This window comes from Brassica napus, chromosome A7 (genome assembly GCF_020379485.1).
Source record: "Brassica napus cultivar Da-Ae chromosome A7, Da-Ae, whole genome shotgun sequence".
Lineage (NCBI taxonomy): Eukaryota > Viridiplantae > Streptophyta > Magnoliopsida > Brassicales > Brassicaceae > Brassica > Brassica napus.
In genome coordinates, this window is record NC_063440.1 from 6,783,614 (window position 1) to 6,806,726 (window position 23,113).

The window sequence follows — 23,113 nt, forward strand, 5'->3', positions numbered from 1 at the left end:
TATTTATTAAATGCTTCCAAACATTTTCACGGTTTGCCAATTTCGAATTGTTGCATTTCCGACAAGGACAGAACATCTTAGTAGTAATAGCAATTTTCTTGTCGAGCGGTGTTGCCTTCATCCTCTCAACACCGCTCGCCCAAGAAAATTTCAATCTTCTCAAGCTTCTTCTCCATTGCCTTCATCCTCTTACACCTCTTTTTTAAAACAACTTGGCAACGTTCAATCTTCCCAAGCCTCTTGTTCATCTTCACCACCTTCCCATTCACTTCACTCAAACATGTCATCAACCTCTCTTCAAACCTTTCTCCAAACTTGTATTAGAGGAGGATGCTTCTTCATGCACTTTCCTTTTATATTTCTTCTGAGGAAACTCCCTTGCAGCCACATCTAACTCATAGAGTTCTTGCCAAAAGATAGGCTTCTCCTTAACAGCCAGCCATGTGCTCCACAAATTACTCACGCCTTCTTCATTTTCATAGTCTGGCTCCCCATCCATTATGCGTGCCATGAGGTTCCTCATCAACAGTAGGAACAAGAAGACTATCAATAACTTGAAAATTTATACCAAAAAAAAATCAAACACATATTGTATCCCACTCACTTAATAAAAACAAAACAACACTCAACACATACCTTAATTTCTACAAGTGGGTCGTACAAATCCTCAAGAGGATAACCTTTCATGTTGTTGCTTTGGAACCGCTTTTTACGCATCCTCGGACAATTACTCATACAGCCATCTACACCTTCTCTAAATCGTGCTTTCAGAGCTGGAATACACTCAAATGCCAAGATCTAATTGTCAAAACAAAACACCCAGAGCTGATTCTCGAAAGAAAATAAAATCATAAGAAGAACTAAAATTTACCTCCAAAAGAATTATGAACCCGGGAAAATTGACATTATTCTTAAATTTCCCTTTCAGATGCTTCATCACGCAAGTGATGGACCGTAGAGCATCTTCAAACGTCAACCGATCCCAAGGAAAGGTTTTACAAACCTCCACATCGTTGACGACTCTTAATATGAAAGGGTCAAAAGGAGCATTATACCTTCCCTTCCCTCTGATAATCGTGCCTAAGAAGTAAAGCACCGCCATCCTGAGTCGATCTCCACACGCACTCATACTCAACAAGTTCTCTCTCACAGATATCATCGTGAGCTCCTTATGTGATTTGAAATGCCTGTCTACAAACGCAAAGCTTCCAATCTTCTTATACTTAGCCGGGTAGTCATGGCGTAGTCATGGCAGTCCAATCCCGAGATGAGAGCATGCTCTCTCATTGAATACTAAATGGGCACTCCATTAACAGCAAACCAAGCTGTGTCCTTTGACTCGTGTAAAGGACACAGCTTGGAAGCACCCACATACCCTTCAGCTTCAAGTTTGGTTCATCGAGCATGTGAAAAAATGGTAAAACTGAGGGTCGTTTTCAAACCACTCCAGCTCAGACTTAAACCTAGCCTTCTTCAGGATCTTCAACGTCGCGGTCACATAGCACTTCCTCTGTATCTTACACGTCTGGGTAAATTCGGTGTTCTTGAAACATAGCTTATCAGGTGGCAGTGGTTGGCACTCCTGTAAACCAAATAAAAATTATATTAGCATTTATTTATTAGTAATACTAGTCACACTAGTAATACACCAATAACAATTTTTTTGGGAATAATTTACCTGAGATGATGCAGACTGATGATCAAACTCATTTTTGGGTGCTGACAGATCATCACTATCATTCCCTGTTGAAAGCTCTTCTACATGCTGCTCTTCTACATGCTGCTCTTCTACAGGAGCACTGTTTCTTTTTGTGGACTTTCTCTGTTGAGATTTTTTTTTTCCTCGACCTCGCCTTCCATTATCTATAGCCTCTCAATATCTTGATCCCCTGAATATATAATTACACAATAAACGTTCACATACCACCAAAGCTAGCAAACCCATTCAATGAAATATCTACAAAATAAATCATTGAATCTTATAGTATGACGATCTGCCTAATCTCAAGTCATTCCTTCAAGTATTACATCTTCAATCTTTTAAACATTCAATCTCGAAAATAATGACTCCAAATCATTGACAACAAAAAAAATCATTCATTTATTCTTCCAATTTTATGAGCTGTCTGATCTCAAAACCCATAACCATTCATTCAATAATAAAACTCCAAGCAATCAATTCGATCACTACATCACAAACATTCACTCAACTCGGTTTCACATATCAAACATTCTATCACCAAAACAGTTAGTCTTCAATAATCACTAAACTTATCTCAAATCTGAAACCAAAATTTCAATCTCTATAATCTCAAAACCAAACGTATCCAAGTTTCAGTCTCTGTAATCCACAGTCTGAAAAAAATCTGAACCTAACCGATTTCAACCATAATACTTTCAAACCCACAGCAAAATCAATCAAATATTGGAGAGAGAACATACCTTTTACACGGAAGAGACGATAATGAAAACAGGAGATGGAAGATGAAGTCTAGGGTTCCGTCGATTTCGTCGCCGACGGAAGGAGCAGGAGAATGGAATACGCCGTAGGAGAGCATGAGCAGTTGATTCGATCAATTTTTTCGGTTGATTTCGTCAGATCTAGGGTTACAGACTGATTTAGGAAAATGATGAAATCAGAGTAACAATGAAGGGCACGGGGGACTAAGGGAATACCAGAGAAGAAGCAGTGAATGCGGTGGCCTTCATCGTGTTCGTCGTATCTAGGGTTTTCTTTCAATTTTCAGTTTTAGAAGAGAGGGAGAGACGACAAAGGAAGAGAAAAAGGAAAGGATTGCACGGGTCTGGTTAAAGATCCGAGTTATAGTGGGTCGAGTCAAATAGTTTAGGTTGGATCATGTAAATACTTGGTTTCATTAAGGGCAATTTTGATTTTCACCACGTTTTTGATTAAAATATATTAAAAATTATATTGTTTTTAATTGGTGGGTTAAAATAGAATAGGCATGGGAGTTACTGGGCCAATCGAGAATAAAGTCCAAATTTTGTTTGGCAACAAGAGGTCAAATTTAAAGCAAAGTTTATCGAGAGAAATAAGGCAATTCATCTACACATACAGTCCTCATATATTAATATCACAATTTATGGGCTGTTATTAATTTGTGATTTAATTTTTTTTGATGATTTTTAAAATAAAATAGCTGTTCAATTTTGAAAAAAAAGTTTAGATGACTTCTAGATTTTCTTAGAATTTTATTAAATATTTGTGTAGATTATTAATTTTTTTAACAAGAGATAATCATGAACTTTTGCAAGATTTATCTTTAGATACTGTAAAATGTTTTGTTGTTGCACATTATTTCTCTAATTTTTCAGTTTGTATTTTGTATTTTATTGTTGGTTTTTGGTTTTTGGTTTTTTTTTTGTCTTTCTCGTGTGCAATCTATATATCTATTATTATAAAGTTGTTTTTTTTCCTTTATTCTGACAAATGGCATGAGGCTTTTGCTACACGTGTCATCCATGTATTTTTTTTTACATTTTAGGTCCTTATTCTTTTAGATTATTGCAATTTGGCCAAGTATTTTCTAATCGTGAACTATCTAATCCTTTTTGCACTAACTATTATCGTATGAAGTTTGATAATCTATTTTATTTTTCACTAAAATTCAAGATGAATAAAGAAATAAATAAATAATAGAAATATATTTTACATATTTAATTTATTCACAACTAAACATAACATAAATTTTTGTTATTTTATTTTGTTTTTATCATTTTCTATTATTTAATTTACAAATTATATATTTATTTAACTATTACAAATATAAAATGATCTAACTAATAAGAAAAAATTAGAGTGCAATACATAATCTAAACTTAAAACTTCCACATTCGGAGAGAAAAAAGTAAAATATTATAGTAACACTAACTCAATAAAGGTCTGAAGCTGAAAAATGATCCACAAAGAAGACTAACATATCTCATCTTACCATATAATGTCTTGGCAAGAACAATCAGATTTCAGAAAAAGGTAAAAAGATAAAATATGAGATAAACAATCTCCAGAACACAAAGGATCGCGATCAAGCACCAGCGCAAAAAACAAAAAAAGCGGATCAGAGAAAGAATAATCATTGGAAGAACAAAGTCACCATGAAACAAAAAGATGCATGTCTAAAGCACCGGAAACACAACCACCAGCTAAGAGATAAGAAGCACCTCACAAACTAAACAAGCACATACAAGGCGCTCATGCCAGCGAAGAACCACAAAAACTATGAATAGAAGAAACCAAAGCTCCAAAAGACTAACTCCGCACACCTATACCAAAGGATGCATGAGAAGAAGATAAACAACCTGAGTGGGGGAGAATGGAAGCCAACCACAAAAAAACCAAAGCTTAAGCTTGAGACCATAAACAAGATTCCAAGCATACAAAGGATACACAGAGAAAAACAATATCCAACTCTGGAGTAGCAAATATGGCGAAAGGGAGAGCCACACGAGACGTGATCAGCGATGAAAGGTGCAACGAGTTGAGAGAACAAAGAGATAAAAAAACAAACAAAATGAAATTAACAAACCGTGGAGCCATCCTTGAGCTATGAAAAAGAGCATAGAAGTCAAATCACCAAAAACCTGATCTTGAAAACCAAGACGAGTAGAGACTATTGACGGCAAACCAGCGACGAGGAAAACAACATCAATGACAACTAAACTCTGGCCCAACCCAATGAGATTCAGTTTCTAACTTTAGCCAAAACCTAAGAAAAAAGAGGACCAATATTGACCGAAATAACATACAACGCCGTAAGAAACAACCACACAACATGGAACTAATATGTCTGATCTATAACAAATATAAGATAATCTCACAGAAAAAAGAAGGTGAGGAAAAACAATACACGGAGGTGAGTCTTTTCCCAGTGATGGTGAGAAGCACTACACACCAGAGAGGTGAACGAAATACATAGATGGTGATGGCTTAAGGTCAAAAGATGGGGGAGAGTGCAAAAAATACCTAAAAAGAGTAATGTGAAAAAATGTAAAAAATTAAAATAAAATTTTGACGCAAGTGGATGGATCTGTTGGAGCTCAAAGACAGGCCAAAGTCACATGTTAAGCTAAGGATGTAAGAGAAAGAGGAGATGTCACTTTCATGGCTCAGTTGAGAGTGACTTGATCCCATGCTGTCTCAATTTGTTTATTAATTCCTATTGTCTCATTAGAAGCTCTTGTATCTGTTTATGTAACATGTTTGAGAACTTAATTAAGTAAGGAAAACACTTTCCTCCTTCACTCTCTCTCTCTCTCTATCTCTCATGTTCTTCTTCTAGTTACTTAATCCTCTCAACTATACTCTGATAAATCACAAAACTCACGTGAACGAGTTCTTTGTGGTTTCCAAACTGTAAAGTTTCGATGATGACTCCGATCGAGACGAAACAAGAGTCACTTGATCCAATCACAGAAGAGGGAACTACGAGAATGGGGTGAAGGCACCGTGGTCGGTCCAACTCGCCCATTTGACGAGTTGGACAGTGTGGTCAGTCCAACTCTCCCGTTTGGCGAGTTGGACGATGGAGTTTTTGTTTTTGGGATACGTTGTCCGAGGCCTTGAGCAACCTTTCTTGAAGATTTATTTCGTGAATCCTTTTCGGAAGCGTTACAAAACTTGACTTAGTTCCACCGCTTCTCTATTTTTTTTAGTTTTATCTTTTTTTTTTTTAAGAGGACATTTCTCGGTAAGTTTTATGACTTTTATTTCGTCGTAACCGATTTTGACCCAAACATGCCGCGACCGATGACTACATATTAACATCGATCAACATCTATTCCGGTATGGTATATCGTTCTTACTTGTTAAATTGAGTCCTTTTGCGTTAGTTATCACCATAACTCCGACTGAATTTATACTGGGGACAGTGTAGTTTAAGTAGGGGGGGGGAGGTTTACTGATATTAGTTTATTTCATGAGTCTTATTAAAGTTTTCAAAAAGAAGTTTTTTATTGAGTCAAGAAGGGGACAATGAACTTATTGATTTTGTTTGTTATCTAACCACAAACCATTCTAGACTTACTAGTTGCAGATAGCACTAAAGATACCAAAGTGGATCAACTTGGGAACTATGTTACACTTTCGTAGAATGTTTGAAGGAACCAAAGCTGACCTCCAACCTAACTGAGCTCAACGTTGCTTATCTTGGGGCTTGGTATACATGGGATCGGATTTTTCAAACAAGTCTAGAAGATAAAACTTTGTGTAGATTTATCACTATATATATCTCTCTCTCTATTTTGAAATTTAGATTTTTTTTATATATATATAATTATAGATGATAATTTAGGAAAATAAATTCAAACAGGACTTGGTGGCTACAACCATTAAAGCTTGATTCATAAGAATTTTATAGGTAAAAGATTAGAACATGACTTGGTGACTACAAACCATTAAGGCTTGATTCACAAATAATCCTAGAATATAGGTAAAAAAGTGATTAGGATTGGTTGCTAAAACCATTAAGGCTTGATTCATGGAAGCTTGTCCAATCTTGGTCAATGATCTTGCAATAAAAGCAGACTTTAACTGAGAGAGATATTAGTAGAGAGAGAGAAAAGGAACTCCCATTTACCTGCATCCTTGCATCCTATGATCGATACTCCCAAGGTAAAACATACACTTTTATTTATGCAAGAAATGAGGTTGGTAGAGGGGAATGTCAGACATGATTTACTAAGGTGATGATTCTGAGTTTTAAATTTGTGTGTCCCTACTATTTTCAAACCTCTTTCAGAGAGACTGCATGTATGTTTTGCTTGAGGACAAACAAAAAGGTAAGTCTGGGGGAGTTGATAGGTCATGGATTTTACTCACTTTTAGCCATGGTTTATAAGAATTTTAATAACTAATTACTATGCTTTAGAGTCTATTTACTATATTTATAGGTTCAGCAGCTGGCACCTTCATATATTGATACCACTCAAATTAACCTAAGGAGTGTTACTCTCATCAAAAGAGGTTCAGATGTAGTACTTAGGGATCGAATCCACAAGGAGCTAGGGAACAATTAAATCTAGTGTTTATTAATTCTAAAGGTTGTAATGTTTTAATGAAATAGCAATTGTAACAAGCGAGTAAATGATAAATGTAACTTAGGTTGGAAATGATATTAGATACAGGGCCACTATTCAGGTGTTGGAGATTATAATTCCTATAGATACCTAACTGTTGCATGCATGATATATTAGAGCTCATTCGCTTAACTCAGTGATCAGCTGTCGCATCTACCACTGGTTAACAGACTAGATGTTGTGTCTCACCGGTTAGATGCAGAGACAAGAGAGTGTAGATCGATAGTCTATTAAGATGTCGACCGATACACCTTTGCCAACATCGATCGATTGTCAGTTGAGGACATCGATCGACGGGTTCTAGCCAGGCCTATGCGCGAGTATGAAAATGCTCTACTAAGATTCTAAATTGGCGGTTAGCCCTCTCTAGCAATCCTAATATGATAAATAGATGTCAGGATGGGATAACAAGGGTGCTTGAATATGCAATCCTATGATCAAGTTCTAGTTAGCTAGGCTAAAACAAGCAATGAATACAAATCTATCATGAATATCACAACAAGGCAGATCTATAGTTTGGGGCTAATCCCACAAACCTATCTGAACCCTGGATCTAACAGTTGAACTACTCAGACATAGCAAAACAATTCATATCAATAGATAAATATAAACTCATAGAATAGATGAAAAGAAATAGAAACAAGGAGTTCCAATCACAAGTGATCTTCTCTCCCAAATGAAACTTGTAACGAAACTAGGTCTAGAAAAGGCTCTGTTCTTTCTGCCGTCAAAAAACACTAGGCAGTATATATTCTACTAGGTTAAAAACTCGTCAGGGCATTTTGGTAATTTGGCTTGGCCTTGGTTTTTAAGTCTGCTGAATCCAAAATGTCGCGTCTGGTGTCTCGACATCGATCGATGGTATTTGTGTACATCGATCGATATTAATCTTCATCTGTCGAGGCATTTCCTGATATCGATCGTCAGCACTGATGCGCATCGATCGATTATTCTTCCTCTCGTCGACCTCTAAGTGATCAGCTCGGGTGAAATGTCCTTTAAGCTCCAAAATGCTTCAAAGTCATAGCTTTACTCCGAAATGCACCTGAACCTGAAAACATACCTAGAAGAGTAGAAAACATAGATATATATATAGTAAAGTACTTATATACCATGGATAAAAATGGGTCAAATCCAAGGTATATCAACTCCCCCAGACTTACCATTTTGCTTGTCCTCAAGCAAAACATACAGCCAGTCTCTCTGAAAGAGGTTTGAAAATATTTAGGGATTTAAGATTTTAAAACATAGAAATCTTTCCTCAACAATTTTGCAACCACATTTAAAAAGTCCTAATTACAAAAGCACACTATGCAATATCCTAGCTTAGCAACCATTTCTAACATAACATAACTCATCAATTCACGTTTGACATCCCCTGTACTGATTTCATTTCTTAGCATAAATATAAAGTGAATGCTTTACCTTGGGAGTATCGATCACATGATGCAAGGATTTCAGACAGGTATCTGGAGCTGTAGGTAAAAGTTAGTTCATAGTTTCTCTCTTGAGTCAAAGTCTGCTTCCATTGCAGGATCAGTGACCAAGATTGGACAGGCTTCCATGAATCAAAACTTAATGGTGGTTGCCACTAAGTTCTGTTCACTTCTTTTTGACCTATATCCAAGAGTTCTTTGCGAAAGCGAGCCTTGAAGATTGCCGCCTCCAAGTCCCGTTTCGAACTCTTTTATTTGAGCCTTTATGAATCAAGCCTTAATGGTTTTAGCCACCAAGTCCTGTTCAGACTCATCCTAATTAAACAATAGATCTTATTTATATATTTATATATTTTTATTATATATATATATATATATATATTTATACTCACTAACTAATCTAGGGTCGAAATCTAGAGAGAGAAAATGTGATAAATAATCTAAACCAGGCATTACCTTCCAGACATGTCTGAAGAATCCGATCCCATGTATACCAAGACCCAAGACAAGCGGTTATGTCAGGTTTAGTGTTGGAAATCAGCTTTGGTTACTTCATACGGTTCAAGGCAAGTGTGTAGTTGATAGGTTGATCCGCTTTAGCATCTTTAGTGCTATCTGCAATCAGTAAATCTAAAATGGTGCTAAAGATTGGTTAGATATTCATGTTTAAATCAATATAGGATTATAGTCCCTATTTTCAATAGCTAAGCATAATTTATTTGAAATTCTTTTTTACATAAGAATAAAATAAATTATATCAGTAAATCTCCCCCCAGACTTAAATTACACTGTCTCAGTGTAACTCAGCCGGAGTTATGATGAATAGTTTATAATGTACGAAATGTAACAAGTAGGTAAGATACATCTGACCGGATTAGATATCAATCGATGTGTAAGTGTTACATCGATTGTCGTGTGGTTGCCTATGTCGAACGATGTCGACGGCTCGTCGTCGGTCGATATTCAGGTCCTCCTACTTGGGTCTCCTAAATCTGAAAGAAATAAAACGAAAGAAATTAAATGCTAGCTAATAAAACCAAAGTAAAATACCCAATAGTGGATTGCCTCTCACTCAGCGCTTGGTTATAGTCATTTAGCTTGACTGTGGTAGTGATTGGCTATTGTGTGGAGAAGCAGCTGTTTGTTGGAAAGCAAGCATCCACGTCATCTCTGCGCATACTGGACCAAGATGCAATGAAACTTCTTGTGACCTCATCATTTCTTGTCCATTTGTCATCCATCTTCTCAAGTACTTTGGAGATGTTCTGTAGCCTTTCTTGAAAGTTGTCAATGCTGACCTGGTGCCCGCCTATGTTGTCATAGGCGTATGCTGAAAGATCTGCAAGGTCCTTTTGCATTGACTCTACTGTCTTGTGTATCAGCTGCTCGCGGATTGGTATAGACTCGGCGTCGATCGATGCGATTATGTGTTCGTTGGTCGATCTCGGCGAGTTGCCGTCGATCGATTTCGCTTTTGTCCAATCGATCGATGCTGATATCTGATGTTGAGCTGCGAGTTGCCTCTGAATGGCTTTGACTTCTTTCTGTAGCCATTCTGCGTGGTTTTCTAGTCCACTGATTTTGTTGTCGAATGGAAAGTAGATGTCATCGCAGCGTTGTTGGGGTCAAAAACGGTTACGACGGAATTACCACCCGAAAATCCTCGGAGATCGTATTTCCGAAAGAGATAGTAAAAGAAGAGATGTAATTTTCGTAAAAATAACCAATACGAAGTTTTTACGAAGAAGTATCCTTTGGGATTCAAACCGAACAAACCAAGCTCGGTCACCACGCATACACGCCGTCCGATCGCTATGCAGCAACCAAACCTGAGCCAAAGCGCGGTCGCTACGTAGCGACCGAGCGATCGGAGCCAAAGCTCGGTCGCTACGTAGCGACCGAGCTCGGCCAAGCTCGGTCGCTACGTAGCGACCGAGCTCGGCCAAGCTCGGTCGCTACGTAGCGACCGAGCTCGAGCCAAATCTCGGTCGCTACGTAGAGACCGAGCGATCGTCCCGCTCGGTCGCTACGTAGCGACCGAGCTCAAGCCAAAGTTCGGTCGCTGTGTAGCGATTGAACCTTTCCGAACATCGATACGACACCAGTTCTTGCATTCTCGTCAAATCTTCGAATGCTATCTCCCGAAGACCGTAGCAAGCTCAGTCCATGTTTCCCGCTATTCTAATTCATCGATCAAACTTCGCGGATTAGAAACCGCGGAAAACTCGTAGTAAACGTGTCGAGTCGGAAGACGGGCCAAAGGGACCTAAAACACGACTCGAGGCCCATCCTACGATTTTTCCTAACCAAAAGCCCGTGAACCACAGCATGGTTCACGCTTGGCCCACGAGGAAGGATAAATGTCAAGTTTCCGCGGATAAATACGGAAGTTTTGAAGATAATTGTGAAGATCGGGAAAATGGAATATCTCTATTTTTATGCTATGACGGCTTAAGGGCATAAGAGTAAAAGCGTAAACCGACCTTGGAGCTAGTATATAAGGAGTCCTAGGCGAGGAGCAGAGGAAGAACTTTTTTTTCAGAGCAACTTAGCACTTAGAGCAATTTAGGCAATTTTCCGTTTTTGTTATTTCGAGCTGCGACTCAATTAGGTTTAGCCGTCTTAGGGTTGCTAGAACTAGGAATCTCGCCGACAGCTCTCGAGCCCAGGCTTATACCTTGTTGTAACGCTCATACGCAGATTCGGAATAAAGATCTACTTTGCTCTCTTTTCGATTTCTTATTTTTATCGTTGTTATTCTCGTGTTCTGATTGCTTGATGTGTGGTAATTAACAGATATCCGGGTCCTCTGGAAAATTAGGGTTTTCCTAGTTTCCTTATTTAAACGGAAATCGACAGTGTGAATTTCGGTTCCCACAGTTTAGCGCTAGAAGGAGGGGGCCTTACGGATCAATCTAACCCGCAAAAGCCACACACAGTCAGACATGTCAACCAACGACGCGGATAACGTGCAAACTCCTCTTAACGGAGGCAGCGGCACCGATCTCCACACTCCAGTAGCGGACGTATCCGCGGCCAACGCGCAAGCCAACGCCGCGACGCTCGAGGAGTTCAAAAAGATGTTCGCCACCTATGAGAAAAGGTCGGAAGAACAGGATAAGCTCGTGAATACCTTGAGTAAACAGGTTGAAACCTTAACGGCAAGGACCCAAGCTATCCGTCCCCGCGGAACCACCAAAATCCGCGGGAAGAGGCTCGACTTCGCCTTCCGGTCAAAACCCTAGCGAGAAATCTCCCGTCGAAAAGGGGAACCCTGAAAATCTTCCGTCCCCTGCAAAGGATTCGGAGGATAACGAAGCCGAACACATTGACCTGGATCCTAGCGATGTCTCCAACGACACCGACGAGGATGTCGACAGACATCCAAGAAGGACCAGAAGCCGATCCGCTCGGGAAGGCTCCCCGTTCGAAAAACCAATGACGGAAGAAGAAGAAGTCGCCTATTGGAACGAACAAGAGGAGCTGGCCGAAAGGCAAACCGAGCTGACTCGCAGTAAACGCCGACAGGCTCGGAAATCTACGGACGAGACATCGGATATCCGCGATCTTCGCGACTACATCACTAAGACTGCGGCAGAAGTGAGAGCCGTAAAGTCTCAAATCCATCATGCTACTAGTGCTGCCCCCGAGATCGATCGACTGCTAGAAGGAGCTCGAAAGACCCCCTTTACCAGTCGCATTTCGGACATGAGGGTGTCCGATCCGGGAAAGATCAAAGTACCGAAGTACGATGGTACGGCCGATCCAAAAGCGCACCTTCAGGCTTTCCACATCGCGATGGGAAGAGCAAGACTGAAGGACGGCGAAAAAGATGCCGGCTATTGCCGCCTGTTCGTCGAAAATCTTGAAGGAGCAGCGCTCGAATGGTTCGCACGCCTTCGTCGCAACACCATCGGGAGTTTTCGACAGCTCGCATCGGAATTCCTCAAATAGTACTCTGTATTCATAGAGAGAGAAACCTCCGATGTTGACCTCTGGAGTCTCTCCCAGAGGGAAGACAAACCCCTCCGCGAGTTTATCAGTCGGTTCAAGCTGATAATCTCCAGGGTCAGCGGGATAAGCGACAAAGTGGCCATCGACGCGCTGAGAAAGACGCTCTGGTACAAGTCGAAATTCAGAAAATGGATAACTCTCGACAAACCGCGAACGATCCAGGACGCCCTCCACAAAGCAACGGACTACATCATAGTCGAGGAAGAAACTAAAGTCTTATCGCAAAAACATAAGCCGGCAAGACCATCCTCGAAAGACGCAGATCCGAAGGGGAAAAAGAAGAACTCTCGTAACGACAAGTACGTCCATCACGAGGGGGAAGATCTCCAAGGGGCGCATAACTATGCGATCAATTCGGATCAAGGCCGGACCACGGGCAACACATGGACTCGCAATCAAGGGTATGACGAAAACACCTTCTGCGAGTTCCACCAATCCCGAGGACACTCCACGACCAACTGCAAAGTCTTGGGAGCAAGACTGGCCGCGAAGCTACTCGCTGGAGAGCTTTCGGAAGTAACTAGCGTCAAGGATCTCATCCTCGATTCTGATCGGCCTCCAAAGACGGATAGAAATCCGCCCGCTGAAAAATCCCCTCAACGAAACCAACCTGGGGATAAACGCGGTAGGAGGCCGGATGACAAAGGGAACGATAACAATCGTCGCAGAGTCAATATGATCATCGGAGGATCACAATACTGCGGCGATACCGTGTCGGCCATCAAGGCTTACCAACGGAAGGCAGAGTCAAGTGCAAATTGGCCTACATGGTCTCCTCCTCAAGACGGCCAAAGTTGCTCGATCACCTTCACAGAGGAAGAAGCCGGCGGTATCGACCAACCTCACTGCGACCCGCTCGTCATAGATCTCGTCATACGAGATTTAGAAGTCGGAAGGGTACTCGTCGACACGGGAAGCACGGTCAACGTAATCTTCCGCGACACTCTCAAGCGGATGAGTATCGAACTCGGAGAAGTAATTCTGACGCCAAAACCGCTCACAGGTTTTTCAGGCGAAGTGTCGATGACTCTCGGATCAATCCAATTGCCAGTCATGGCCAAGGAGATCACGAAAATCGTCGAATTCGCGGTAGTCGATCATCCCGCTATCTACAACGTGATCATGGGAACCCCATGGCTCAACGCCATGCAGGCAGTTCCGTCAACCTACCACCTGGGTCTCAAGTTCCCAACGCCGAGCGGAGTCGCGGCCATCTGGGGATGCCAAAAACAATCGCGACTATGCTTCCTCGCGGAGCATAAGTTAAGGCAAATCACGGCTTCTGCAAACGGCAAACACGCGAAGATAGATCGATCTTCAGCCAAAAGCGCCCCGGGAGAAGACGAAGTAAAATCATCTATCGACGCAAACGCATCGGACGTCAAAGCTCGACATAAATCCGAAGCCCACGCGACAACTCAACCAGAACATCCGGAAAATAGCGTCGACCCAGCCACGATCGACACGGTCAAGGCGGACATCGCGACATCTACCGCCGAGTAAGAACACTCGCGGCATGAAACAGAACTACGAGATGGCTTGATCCTCGAAAGGGGTACGTAGGCAGCTCATCAAAAGACGAGTTCAGCTATCCCCCTCTCTAAAAAGGGGGGGGGGGAGTTGGTGCGTATACTCCCACTTAGAAAAATCTTCATTATTGTAATCGAGTTTTTAGAAACTTCAAAAACTTTTACTACAATATACGTTGTCCTTTTTATCGAAAACGTTTACGCTTCAGTAAGACACAAAAGAAACTTTCAGGACACGCCTGAAAACGTTAAGACTCTTATCTACGGCCCCTTCCGGCCCAAAAATCGTAAAGATTATCATCTTTCAAACACGCAAAAATACACGTATAATCCTCGAAATAACTGCGAGACGTCGCAAAAGTTAAAAATCGAGGATAATGCTAACGCGACCACCAAAAACCTTACACCCCGTTCGTCGATTGGCCCCGACGAACACGCCAGCCGTCTTAAACAAACGCAATTCGATCACTCTTTTGATCTTTAAAAACGTCCAGCACAAGGACAAAAGCGCGCTACAACAAAAATCCGAAATTTTGGTTTAGCACTTCCAGTTGATTCTGAGAAGATGCTCGATTCGTACCATACAAGTCATATAAGCCGAGAACATATCGCGGACTTTAAATCGGTGCGAGTCAGGAAGAAATCGCAACAGGAAAAACGATAGCCGGCTAGTCACCGCACAAACCTTAACCGAAAGTAAACCTAGGTCTTGCCCTAAACCCAACGCTCTGGTCTCAAACATCTCAAGGCATGATATCTAAAAGATACGAGATCCTAAACCATGTCTCTCCGTTCATATCTCAATGTTCTCGAAAATCGTAAAGATAAGTAAATTTTTACGAAAATCACGAACGAACCAACAGATTGAACGTCTAATCAGAACTAAATACGAGACGACAACTCGTATTTACTTCAACCCTACTTAGGAAAACTCGAAACAAAACATTCGTCATATAAATAAACCGCGTAAAGCGGCAAGGGATTCAAAGCCACCAACGGCCAGTCCCGGTAAATACAAACACGGCCATCTAGGCCTGAACAAAATCCAAATTCAAAAGGCCACACTCGGCCGAAAACAGATAAAAGGATAACTGATCCATCCCTCATAATCCAAAGTCAAAGTCCCCGGACAACAAAGCACCGAACGCATCCGCGGGACGATCCACTTCCTCGCCACCATCGGGAAACCCGGTCGGAACCTCCTCGGTATCAGGGGAAACCGGGATGGAATCCCAGAACCCTTGAATCCTCTCGTCAATCGGAGGGATAAGCGCCTCAGCATGGGCACGTTCACTCATCCCACTCTTCATCAAGCTCATTTCCTCTTCAAACACATAGTCATCGGCTCGCATCCTCCAAAGACTTCCGACCGAACCGCGGCACTCGCGAAAGTCACCCACCGAGGTAAAGGCATTCTTGAGGTTCCCATACTCAACCTGGAATTGAGATGCGCGAGTCTTCATCACCTCGACGATTTCTCTTTTGCCTTTCCTCTCCGCTTTACGAACAGCCCGCGCATGATCACGAGTAAGTTGCGCCTCTCGCTCCAGCATCTCGCCTTGCACGCGAGCGAGATCCCGCTCCGCTTTCTCCGCTTTGAAGCGGTAGACCATGGCTTCTCTATGGCCCGCCTCAATGGCCGAGCCCAGCAGGCTCAGGTCCTGCAAAATCGATTGACATGTTATAAACATATATACACAGGACAATCACCAAGAAATCCTCAAAAACTAACCCCATTGATGATGCGAGATCCCTCCGCAACGACTCTCGGCCTCGCCGATTCTTTCGTAGGAGGAGGAGCATCGAAACCCGGCGGCAGTCCAGCAAAGAAGTCATCGAAATCCGGAATAGGGGCCTCGCTCGAACCGCTCCCGTCGCCGTAAGCAAGGTTCGGATCCCATCCTGGAAGCATAGAGTCATCCATCGAAAACTCTATGTCGCCAAGATCGACATCTTTTCCCTTCCAAGAGCTCGACTCCGGCACAGCTGTTGGAGCTTCGACGGGATTCTGGTCGTCAGGTTCGGAGTCGCTTCCCGTGTCAGCATCCAAAGCAGGACCAGGTTGCACGAATCTCAGTGCCTTCCGAACCCTCTTCGGCGTAAAAGAAGTCCAGAAGAAGGGACCATTCCTGAGAAGATCCCTCACCGAAATGATGTCCTCGGGGAACGGAGCAAAAGGGTTGATGAAGGGACGATCATTCGGCAACCTCCGGAACAGTGGAATGCAACTCTCTTCGACGGATGCAGCGTCTATACGAACGAAGAAAAAGAACTTCTTCCACGAGTTGAAGTTCGAAATAAACTTCTTAACCACTGACATAAATTTCTGAGGGACCAACCTATGCTTATCCGTATCTCTGATAAGTTGAAGCCTCAAAAGCGCTTCATAATGATCGACGGAAAGGGAAAGGCCATGCTCGTAGCTTAGGATCAGGATCCCAATAAGATGCTGAATGGCAAGGGGAGTCAACTGACTTATCGCAACTTCGAAACGATCCAACACTCGGACGAGAATTTCGGGTATGGGGAACCATAGGCGACAACGCACTACGAACGCCTCATAGCAAGTAAAGTAACCCTCCGGGGGGCCATTAGCACATTCCCCGCGGCGGGGAACCCTGAACTCCACAGCATCCGCGATATGGTAGAACGATCGCATCATCGCGAGAAACTCGTCGGTAGTCCTGCTTGCATCCTCTTCCTCGACTCCACGATGGACCAGGACCGGGAACGGCTTCTCCTTGGGAGGGTTCAACGAGCCATAATGAGCAACCCACCATGCCTCGTTCTCGGCAGGATGCACCGAGTGAGGCACGAACTCCATCTTCGGAATGACGAGCTCTTCATAACGACTCGCGGACGAAGACCCTTTTTTCGCAATCTTTTTCTTGCTCGACATCTTTACACTTCTCTTGAGAGAATAAAGGAAAAGGGTGGAGAGAAAGATAGAAAGTTTTTTCTTAAGAAAGATCTTAGAGAAAGACAAGAAAGTGAAAAAATTATGGAACAAGTTACCTCCCTTCTTATAAGACATGAGGATTTACTATTCAAGCTCGGACTTTCGGATATTAATTCCATCCATCACGCCTAACTTGCCAAACATGCCTAACCGCACGCTAGGATCCTACGATGCATGATCCTAACGGGCTGGGGGGCTAACTGTTGGGGTCAAAAACGGTTACGACGGAATTACCGCCCGAAAATCCTCGGAGATCGTATTTCCGAAAGAGATAGTAAAAGAAGAGATGTAATTTTCGTAAAAATAACCAATACGAAGTTTTTACGAAGAAGTATCCTTTGGGATTCAAACCGAACAAACCAAGCTCGGTCACCACGCATACACGCCGTCTGATCGCTATGCAGCAACCAAACCTGAGCCAAAGCTCGGTCGCTAGCAACTGAGCGATCGTCCCGCTCGGTCGCTACGTAGCGACCGAGCTCGAGCCAAAGCTCGGTCGCTACGTAGCGACCGAGCTCAAGCCAAAGCTCGGTCGCTACGTAGCGACCGAGCTCGAGCCAAAGCTCGGTCGCTACGTAGCGACCGAGCTCGAGCCAAAGCTCGGTCGCTACGTAGCGACCGAGCGATCGTCCCGCTCGGTCGCTACGTAGCGACCGAGCTCGAGCCAAAGCTCGATCGCTACGTAGCGACCGAGCGATCGTCCCACTCGGTCGCTACGTAGCGACCGAGCTCAAGCCAAAGCTCGGTCGCTACGTAGCGACCGAGCACTCGTCTCGCTCGGTCGCTACGTAGCGACCGGGCTCGAGCCAAAGTTCGGTCGCTGTGTAGCGATTGAACCTTTCCGAACATCGATACGACACCAGTCCTTGCATTCTCGTCAAACCTTCGAATGCTATCTCCCGAAGACCGTAGCAAGCTCAGTCCATGTTTCCCGCTATTCTAATACATCGATCAAACTTCGCGGATTAGAAACCGCGGAAAACTCGTTGTAAACGTGTCGAGTCGGAAGACGGCCCAAAGGGACCTAAAACACGTCTCGAGGCCCATCCTACGATTTTTCCTAACCAAAATCCCGTGAACCACAGCATGGTTCACGCTTGGCCCACGAGGAAGGATAAATGTCAAGTTTCCGCGGATAAATACGGAAGTTTTGAAGATAATTGTGAAGATCGGGAAAAATGGAATATATCCATTTTTATGCTATGACGGCTTAAGGGCAGAAGAGTAAAAGTGTAAACCGACCTTGGAGCTAGTATATAAGGAGTCCTAGGCGAGGAGCAGAGGAAGAACTTTTTTTTCAGAGCAAACTTAGCACTTAGAGCAATTTAGGCAATTTTCCGTTTTTGTTATTTCGAGCTGCGACTCAATTAGGTTTAGCCGTCTTAGGGTTGCTAGAACTAGGAATCTCGCCGACAGCTCTCGAGCCCAGGCTTATACCTTGTTGTAACGCTCATACGCAGATTCGGAATAAAGATCTACTTTGCTCTCTTTTTGATTTCTTATTTTTATCGTTTTTATTCTCGTGTTCTGATTGCTTGACGTGTGGTAAATTAGGGTTTTCCTAGTTTCCTTATTTAAACGGAAATCGACAGTGTGAATTTCGGTTCCCACAAGCGTTTGTCAAGTCGTTCCTCCATGGTGTCTAGAGCTGTGTAGATCTTGGATGTGATCTTCTCAACCTCTGCTGCTGTTTAAGGAAGTAACTCCACAGGTTTCTTGCCATCGATCCAAGGTCCTCTTAGCCTGTCGATCGATGCTGATTTTGCCTGCAAAAAATTTTGATTAGTAATGTTCTCAATATCCTTTTGGGCATGAAGTAATTGACTAGACAATTTGTTTAAATCTATCATGACTGGTGATATAAAACGGTCATGCATATCCTCGTAAGTCCTCAGCCTCTCATTCATTGATGAGACTTTGGCGTCGAGCGATGTGAAGGTGCACATGTCGATCGATGTGGCTGGTTGTTGGTCCTTCTTACGAATGGTGTCCAGATCTTGCTGTAATAGCTCGATTTTAGTGCTTAGCCAGTCCATGTTGTTGTTGAGAGGGCAGTAAACGTCGTTTATCCTTGTGTCGATGTATGAGACGTCCCATTCATCCCTGTGTTGTGTTGAACATTGCGGTTCTGCAGGGATCTGAGCTGTAGGAAGACTGACGTTGATCGATGTTGCACGTGGTGCGTCGATCGATGCTGAGGTCGTAGCTTCCTTCTCAAGTTGCTGACGTAAACTCTCAATTTCTATCCTCATTTCTGCCATACATCTGAAAAGCTCATTGTAGCCTCTATCCAAAGGCTGATGTGTATCTTCTACCAATGTTTTGAGCTCCTCTCCCAGTTTCTCCTGAGCTCCACAAATACCAAACACCATCTCATAGATTTCAACTTTGGTGTAGAGTTCTGGTGCCAGTCTTGTGGGTGTGAAGGAAGTGGCATGTTCTGGAAGACAGATGTGGCGCTCTTCAAAAAAAGATGCTCTTTCCAGTATTTTCCTGATGTTGTCCTTTGTGACAGGTATCATCTCACCAGCTGCGCCTCGTGCGTGTCCACGCTCATCTCTGTAGACTCCATATTTGTCTCTTTGTTCCCAAGTGAACTTTCTGGCTCCATACATGTCGAAAGCGCAGTTCCCACATTCATACCGTCTGTCGATCGACGTCGGTTCATCCATATCGATCGACGTTGGTGTTACCCTGTCGATCAATGTCTCCGTTGTACCGTCGATCGATGCTTGCCCTTTTGGTTGGCGTGATTGATCTGGGTTGGTCTCTGCTGTGGTGACTCCTGTGTGGTTGTTAGGATCTGTTTGAATGACGTCTGGAGTGCCACGTTGCTGTGAGAATAGGTTGTCAGGTCCATTGGCCACTTGAAGGATGTCTGCTATGTCCTCTCTGGACACTTTTAAAATCCTTCCATCCATTGCACGTGCGTTGCCATCTGTGTCCCTGAAAATACCAAATTCATCAGGTGTTAGAAAACCGTAATCAATATTTGCATAATCATTCAATTTAGAAATAGGAAGATTAGGGTTTAGAGTAGTATCGATCGATGTAGATACAGTTACATCGATCGATGGCAGTGTAATTTCTGCAGAACTTTTGTTCTTGAGATGATTGCTCTTCATGGATTTTTCTGTTGATGTAGAAGGAAGAGTGTTCATCTTTTTTACTTGTGTGTTTGCTCTGATGTGTGTAGGTGGTTTCGGAGGTGCAAAACGATTTATATAGGTATCTATAAACCTAGTTGGGGAGGGAACATTCTCCTGCTCCTGAATTTTCGCTGCGGCACGGATATCGATCGATGTTCCTTTGTGGGTGTCGATCGATGTGAGCGGTTGTTTTGCTGGACGAGGGTGGGTATCGACCGATGTGGAGTGCACAGCGTCGAACGATGTTGGAAACGTGTTGGTGAACTCATGTGTTTCAAGTCTTTCATCCTGCAAAGACATTTCTATTGCACGTTCTTTCCAGTAATCCTCATCGTATTCCTCGGTATGTTCCTCATTAGGTGAAATAATTACAGTGTCAACTGCAAAACTCTCATGGAAACCACTGTCTGCCCAACTGCCTATGGAATAATCATCATGTCCTCTCTTGCATGGAGGTTGGAAGGCAAAATGTTGGTAACAATGATTTGGTGAAGCGAAATGGTCAAGTGGGTGCATTACGTCGAGTGACGTGTTGTTGTGGTCATCGGTCACCATTGACACATTGGAATCGATCGATGGAAATGTTAGGGTGTCGATCGATTCCGAATACTCTGTCTCATACTCCGATTCATACTCTGCTCCACAATGGCATGCGCTAATGAAGCCGAGTTCTTTCCCATAATCCACAAAATTAATGACCTTTCTCTTAGGTCGGATGGGGTCGTAGTGGATGTTTGGGTCTATGAGCGTTAGACACAATTTGTTCTTGTTCATGTCACATACGGCTCCTACTGTAGCTAGGAAAGATCTTCCAAGCAGAAGTGAAGAGTTCCAGTTAAACTCGATGTCTAAGACATGAAAATCTACAGGGACAAGGGCATAACCAATTTGTACCTCCAGATCTCTTATGATGCCTCCTGATCGTTTCTCTGAAAGATCCACGAAGGTGAAGGATTCTGTTGAGGGTTCGATGGTCAAACCAAGCTCGTATGCCATGATCCTAGGGAGGATACTAACTGATGCTCATGTGTCACACATTGAATGGGGAAATTCAACACCCTTGACTACGCATGATATTGCAAACTTCCCAGGATCACTCTTCTTCGTCAATGTGATCCTGTGTTTCATCTTCTCTCTGACTTGATGAAACATTCTCCTAATGTCCTCCTCGGTTACCTTTGTTTCTCTGAAGAACATCCACAACCGGTGTGTGAAGTAAGCTTCATCAAAAGGTTTTTCGATTGAGATTCTGAGGACTCGTTTAGTGAAACCATCTATCTCTTTATCGTTAGCTTCCCACTTAAGGTTTTTAGGAATCTTCTCCTTTCTTTTCCTTAACCTTCTCCCTTCAGATTCTTGTTCTTCTTGAACAGATTCTGGTGAATTATTTAAAGGGTTGGGTTTTGGTTCAGGTGGGTTTGCTAATGGTTTAGGTGGTGGTCTGAGTGCGTTGATGTAATCATTATCGATTGAGGGTAACCGCACTCGGTATGTCAGAGGTGCCTGTCGATCGATGGGAGGTGTGTTGTGACGATCGACGTCGCGCTCACTCTGTCGATAGATGGTTGGCTCAACCGATCGATCGATTTTATCATAGAAAGGGGAGGGTGGGTGAGGATGCTTAGCTGCGAATTCTTCATGAGTTAGAATTCTAACCGCATTGCATTCAGTCGAATTGGCAGACGACGTCGATCGATGACTGGAGTAATCCGTCCATCGATCTTCATCATGGTCTGTCGATCGATGCGAGTTCATCGACATCGGTCGACACCATTGGGATCCGCCGAGACTCATGGAGCTTTCGATTTCGAAATCTCCTTCCTCAAGCTTTTCATTTCTCACCACTTGCCAAAAATCATCATCTATGATGGCATTTACATGGTGTTTTCCTTTGTCGGCTCCTGCCTCTCTAGCGAAAGCTTCTTGCATCTTTATAGTCTCGCCCGTCTGAATTACTTGGGTTTCAAGTTTTCTCATCTGAGTCCCTAAGGTCTCGATTTTGGTGTTCAGATTGTTGTAGGCAGAGTCTATCTTACCGTTGAAATCCACTGTGATTTGTTGTTGTCCCAACAGTACTCGATCAAGCATCTCTTTGATCTTGCTTTCCTGAGTCTGGGGTGGTGAATTGTGGTAGTAAGAGTTCGAGTAGCTTTTGCTGTTGTTGAAGGGTTTTTGAAATTGTGAATTTTGATTACTTCTTTGGCCATTTCCAAAGAAGTTTCTGTTTCCGCCTTGGTTTCCAAATTTCTGGAATTCGGTACCTCCGATGTAATTCACATTTTCTTCTCCTTCCGTATCTGCTACTTCTCCTTCAGCTGAACAGATTTGCTTCCTAAGAAGCTCGTGCACCACATCTAACTTAGCTCTTACTTCGTCCATCTGTTTCTTCCCGATAGAGGCTACAGACTTCTTCCGTTTAGAGTCAGTGTTCTTGGTGCTGCTGCTGTTAGCAAGGTTTTCGATAAGTCTCACAGCTTCCAACAGATTCCGAGTAGTGAAGTTTCCTTCACTCGCCGTATCAAGAGCCATTTGATACTGTAAGGCGAGACCACATAAGAAAGTGCTTAGCAGCTGCACTTCGTTAAATCCGTGGTGTGGACAGTCTCGCTGGAAGAACCTAAATCTAATCCACACATCTTTGAAGGACTCTCCAGCCTTCTGCGAGAATGTGGAAATTTTGTTCCGATGTTCTTCAGCGCGCGCTTCATCGAAGAAGTTTCGTAAGAAAGCATTCTTGATGTCGCTCCAGGATGTTAAAGATCCAGTGGGTTGCTGCCTAAGCCAGTGCATCGCTTCTCCATTCAGCGTGTATCTGAAGAGTTTGCACAGCAGGTAATCTTCGGGGACTCCTTCCATCCGAATAGCAGCGATTAGATCCTCGAACCGTTCCAAATGGTCCATAGGATGCTCGTGCGGTAACCCAGAGTAGGG

General features: G+C 43.0%; 1 non-coding gene across 1 annotated transcript; it reads left to right on the plus strand.

Annotated features, from left to right (window-relative positions):
- Positions 1-22,766: 22,766 nt before the first annotated feature.
- Positions 22,767-22,872, plus strand: LOC125576771. The gene has a single exon (XR_007315197.1). It is a non-coding gene; the product is annotated as a small nucleolar RNA R71 (small nucleolar RNA).
- The last annotated feature ends 241 nt before the right edge of the window (positions 22,873-23,113 follow it).